Consider the following 6,000-nt stretch of genomic DNA (forward strand, 5'->3'; position numbering starts at 1 on the left):
CTTTGCAATTTATTTAATCCACCTAGAAACACGTGAAATTTATGTATAATAAAAATCACAGATGGGGAGTAATATTGTAGCTTCATTGAGAAAAAAAAAATTTGAGCTAGTTTAATTAGATTCAGATATGATTATGGCATGAGTATTGAAAATTTTGATGCAGTCAGATTCAGGTTCATTTAATTCAGGCCAAGTGGAATGTGTCTACAGCACAGGGGAAATGTGAGTCACTGTGCTGCAGCACTGGGCAACAAAAGCTATTAATCTAGCACCTAAAGAGCTGAGAATATCCAACAGACATAAGACTGACTAAATGGCTGCTGATGATTGGAATCATCACTGCTGAATGGAGGACCTTAAGTGCCCTCCACTCCCCAGTATTCTAGATGCAATTTAGGCTTTCACAGACTCCTCACTGTAATTCTATGCATATAAACTTGTGTTCAAGACTGAATCAGAGAAGGTTAAATACAAGTTCTGCTGCACTGCAGATTCCAGGGCAAGACTTTGAAATGCAGACCATTACTCTTTTGAGATCCCAAGATATTCCATCCCAATTCAATTTAAATTACACTGCAAGTAAAATACCCACTAATTTCAATGAGAAGCACATGATAGAAAGTCTGGGGCACATCTGGGCACACCCAAAAACACCTGAGCACACCCGGAGCTGAACAAAGTCCAACAAAGACTTTTACAGAAGCCAAATAATCTGACTCAAGTAATATCCTGCTAGAGCAAATATAATTGCTTAAATGTATGAAAAGGTATATGTACATAATGACTTGCAGGATTGAGTATACTTCTACTAAAATACAAAGAATGCAGCAGCTTCTACAGTAGGATTGGAAGTTTAGGTATGTATTAGTATTTTTTATCTTAAGACTTTGTCACAAACTAAGGAAATAGGAATACTGAAAGATTTCTTCCTTAAAACCAGCACCAATCATATTGTGACCATCAGATATCCAAATGCCATGAGTCTGCAGTAGATCCCTAGAAGTTGGAACAGGCAGGTGGATATAAAATTATTAAAAGCTATAAAGGCTGGCAGAGTAAGCTATCTGATATATTTATTTTAACATAATACATGATTTGTGCAGATTAGATTGCAGAAACTCTTCTCCACATTTTCTAGAACAAATAATCTCTAACTCTGTATTGTGCCAGTATGCAGAGCAGTTTGAGGAAAATAAACAGAAGCTTGTTTCTCAGAGGTAAATTTTGCCTTATACTGGTTGCATTTATGTAAATGTCAAAACATATTCCTCAAATGTGAGTATGTTCTGTTTTCATTAGTCACTTAGAAGGAAAAGGGAAGCAAGTATGGACAATTCTTACAGCTTTCTCTTCCAGCTCCTCACCCCTTTAAAGCACACAAAACCAAATCCAGCTCTTGGAATACATTTGCAAATTTATTAGACTGCCTCTTCCAATATTTTTCATGAAACTACACTTTTTGTTAGACATTTCACACTGTACTGCATTTATAATTATTTATCCTGTCTGCATTCAGAATGTAAACTAATAAAATGTCTATTTTGGCCTATCAGATATCATAGGGTGCTTGCTTGACTCAAGAAAATAAATGCAGTTGAACCAAATGCCTGATAGCTGATTAGGCTCACATTTCATGATTTATTGAGACAAATAGAGTCAGAAGGAAAATACAAACAAATTAATTTTACTTCTAAGACCAGCAAGTCTATACAGATAAAGCAAAAAGCTATGTACCTGTCCCAGTAGAGAAATGCCTTAAGAATAACATTGAACATCTTTCATTGTGAATTAGGAAAAGTATTGCAACTGTATCAGCTGTCTTTAAAAAATACTCCAGCTTGTGGGGATACAAATCCTTTCTGGCATGTAAATCAATAAATACAGAATTCCAAAATGGAAAGGTTATACAGTGCTCCTTTCATGCACCATCAAATTAACATTGTGATGCTCACTTGCCTACCACCAGGTTCTATTTCGACATTTCACTGTTATTAAATGTTGACAGTATGCCAAAGAGCAATCCAAATTCTTGCGTCCCCAGGAAGTTTAAGGACTCCATAGTGCTCTGAGGCTCTAAAAAGGCTGTCTGATTTCCACATTCAATCCTTCGGGAACAGAAATATAATCCTTTATAAAACATTTAGTATTCCTTTAGTTCTGGTCCAAGATTCTGATGGGAATAGCATTGAGGAGCCTTGCACACACTTCCCTGCACTTTGCTCGTGCACTGCCTCATTCAGATTTCTCTTTTGTTGGCAAACTTCAGTAGCCAAACCTTTACCCTATTAATTAATTCAGTGTGGTTTCTGCAATATCTCTGGATGCCAGCAATTGCCCAATCTACAGCAGTAGGTGTCTAAAAATACCGTGAGCCCCACTGGTATCTAATTATTTACCTGGAGCCAAATTCCACTGTTAAACCCTTGAAAACATTTCCCCAGCACTAATTTTCACCATACTAATTTTCATTTACTTCCTATGGCAAATAACCAAGCTGCTGATCTTTACTTCCACTCCCCTCTATCAATTATTTTGACTCCAGGACACCAAAGGCTGTGATTTAGAGGCAAGGGGAGCATATTAAAAACATGCACAAAGCCTGTTTTCAAAGTGTGTGCTCAAACCAATACTCTATAGCCAAGCATTCTTTTAATCAGGTGAGAAAAACAGGAAAAGAAGGAGGCTTTTTTTTACCAATTAACCAATTAAGAATTAACCAACGCTATTCAGATACTGAATGATCGTTGCTATACATTGAAAAAATTGCAAACCAGACCTTATTCCTTGATATAGGTAATTGTCATCGAAAAATTGCTAATTTCAGAGAAATACCACACTTCTATAAAGTGCAGACCAAGGAAAATGATGTTACATTAATTAGCTATAGGATAAGGTATGAATTATTTACCAAGCTTGATTCACATGCATAGTTCTTAACAGTCAGGCATGCAGATCAGATCAGATAATTCCACACAATCATATGATTACTAATTTCATATCCAATTACTTCATCAGTGTCTGTAATTGCATTACTTAGAGCTGCAGATCTGATAATATTCTTGTTTACGTGTTCTACAGACAGCTAGTAGATTTTTGGAGTCTATGTAGATACTCTATATATGATTTTAAACCCCAATTTTTATACTTCAGATACAAAGATAAGGCCATATGCTCATAACAAAGGTTTTCATCCAACTGTAGAAGAATATCTTCAGCTTCTATCTTCCTCTGGTTCATAAGGCATAAATTGCACTGTGTCACAAATCAGAGGGATTTTTCAATGACAGAAAATATGTTTCAATATTTGTTTAATAGAGGGTGTACAGCAAATGCAGAGTAGCCTTTTACTTAAGTCCTAACCATTGCCACCATTAAGCCTTAAGTATCAATCAAATTGCTGCTGCTGCTATACTTGACAGATGCAGGTAGAAACTTAAGAAAACTCTATTCCAATATTCAGAATTTCTGCTGATGGTTATCTTCAACACACTGTTCTGATTTGCAGATTCTGTGACTACTGGAGCAGCACTAATATCTTCAAATTAAAAGGAAACAGAATTCAATTTTGACATTTAAACAAGAACAGGCACAATTTTCTTTGAAAGCTGTTCCAGCAGATAGAGCATATATACATCTACATATATATCTCTATTTTAATGCAAAAAACACAGCCATATTTATTCCATTTCAAAGACTTAACAAAGCAGAGAAAAGCACAATTAATTTAAACAACATATTTTTTATGCATTAGGAAATTGTAGTACTGAAAGTACTGTACTTTTACCTTTTAAAACTATTCACTGCAAACCATGTGAATTTATTTTGAATTAAATAAAGCAATGAAAAAGAGCAGCATAAATATGGTATTTCATTCCTATACATCCTATATGATGATGAGGCTTAGGATCTTTTTTTTCCCTGTATACTTACACCTGTTATTTAATTTGAACTCCCTGAACCTAATGAAGGAAGCACAAATATCTATATGGCTGTTGTAAGATTATGACTCAGTGTATTGATTTCAGTGGTACCAGTCATACATTTGTGTGATGCCTTTTCTAGTAACAACAGTTCCCTTAAATATATTGTGGTCTTAGACACAAAAAGTTTAATGGCACCAGAAAAGCACACTACCAAAATAAGCAAAGTTCATCATGGCCACTGAAGGTATTTGTCATTGAAGAAATTGGTTATTTTTTGTGCTGCCTCTGCTTCGCTTTAGCCTTACCCCTTGATGGATGTCCCTGCTGTGCCCTCGAACAGGGCAGCTGCTGCTCAGGGAATGAGCTCTGGGTAACCACAGAGCCCCCAGCAAAGCACCTCAACATCCTTGTTCCATGCCAGCTCACCTGCCCACTCTCCTTTCAAATACTGAGGGACTGGCATAAAACACATGTCTGTAAAATCAACATTTTTACAAGACACTGCTATTCTGCCAGAAAAATAATAGCTGGGCTTAAAACTGAGTACTGGAAAATACACTGGGAATTTTCTGATTTAAATCAAAACATTATTGAATCCATCCTTCTTCTAGTAATTCTATTATCTCACTATTTCTTTCTGTTAAATTATTTCTCTTCCTTGAAAAGGAAATTTGTATTTCCTGCTCTTCAGAGGGAGCAGGAAATACAAAAAACATCTTGTCAGGCAGAGTGGAAGAATATTGTAATTTGTTTCACTTGTGTAGCTATGTGGAGACAGCCTTTCTTAGCTTCCTTGGCTGTCCCAAGGAAGAGAAATATGAAGGGCAGTCATCCCAAAGGAACAGCCACATCACATTTGGAATCACTGTTCCATATAATGGAACACTTCAACCAATTGTTCTGAGATCATTCCTAAGCCAAAAAAATAAATAAATTAATAACAGATAACAATTAGCATGTTAGTTAGGAAACAGAACAGGAGAACTCACATACATCACAAGAACTTGTATGTGTACTTAAGGCCTTCCATCATCCACATTAATGGTAAATGCTTCAGACCAAGTAGCCTACATTTTATCTGTTTTTGTCAAAATTAATATAAAACTCCTCCGCTTTACATTTTTCTCCCTCTGCCATCTCCCCATCATTTAATATCCAAAACCAAGCACAGACTATATGATTCCAGTCCATGTTTTTCTCTCATGTGCTACTTCCCACTTGGTGCTGGTGAGATAACATTCAATCAATTCTTTTTTTTCTGGACAGCAAACTCAACGAGAGCCTCGGAGCATTCTCTCCACTTTATCATCTCCATCCATCAGCCTTATTCCAACTGAAATGGAAAAGCAGCACTTAGCAAGAACCGTCCATAAACTCTTACCCCTTCTGTAGCTGCTTGGAGAAGAAACTCTGCAACTGACATTTGTGGGCACAGTATGGGTCACCACAGCCTCCACAGACACTGAAGTCTTTTTTTCCCAACAAAAACAGAAGAAAGAGCTTAATCAATGAAATTTCCATGGTTTTACAGATAATTACAAATATGTTCCTATGCTGCCATCAACGACAATCAAAACATGTACTACGTACATTTGCATATGAAGACTGAGTTAATAGGGGCATTAAGACTGAAATGTTAATCCTTTTTCTCTGTGTAATTCACACAAGTCATAGCAAAATCCACACCTTTCAAACTGCTCACATTGAGCTTTTGAGCCTCAATCCAGCAAACGCCCAATGACAACAGAGAACTGAGCCCTTGATTTTAGGTATACACATTAAATATCTTTTGTTGGACTGGAAACTTGTAACTTACTTTTGTCAGCAAAATCCCTTTCACTGGTTTCAAATAGCTCTTGGACCTGGCAGTTCTTTGGAGAATGAAGCAGATAAGGGTTATCACTTGCTCTGTGGAAGAGGGCTGCTGGGTTTGCCTGTATGACATGTAATACACCAACCCAGTTAACACTGATTATGTTTCCAAGATACACACAAACATTTTGTTGGCATGGGCTTATCTCTGGCTCAAGGCCTAAGTATAATTATGGCTCGAGGCTAGAAATAGAAGAGCTGTCTT

General features: G+C 36.6%; 1 long non-coding RNA gene across 1 annotated transcript; it reads right to left on the reverse strand.

The window, feature by feature from the left end:
* Positions 1 to 5,181: 5,181 nt before the first annotated feature.
* LOC147652817 (uncharacterized) lies at positions 5,182 to 5,790 on the reverse strand. The gene is made up of 3 exons (XR_015288667.1): positions 5,740 to 5,790; positions 5,345 to 5,392; positions 5,182 to 5,256 (listed from the first exon to the last, which is right to left on the reverse strand). It is a non-coding gene; the product is annotated as an uncharacterized LOC147652817 (long non-coding RNA).
* Between the last annotated feature and the right edge of the window lie 210 nt (positions 5,791 to 6,000).

Source organism: Cyanistes caeruleus, chromosome 6, assembly GCF_971803275.1.
Source record: "Cyanistes caeruleus chromosome 6, bCyaCae1.hap1.1, whole genome shotgun sequence".
Taxonomy (NCBI): Eukaryota; Metazoa; Chordata; class Aves; order Passeriformes; family Paridae; genus Cyanistes; species Cyanistes caeruleus.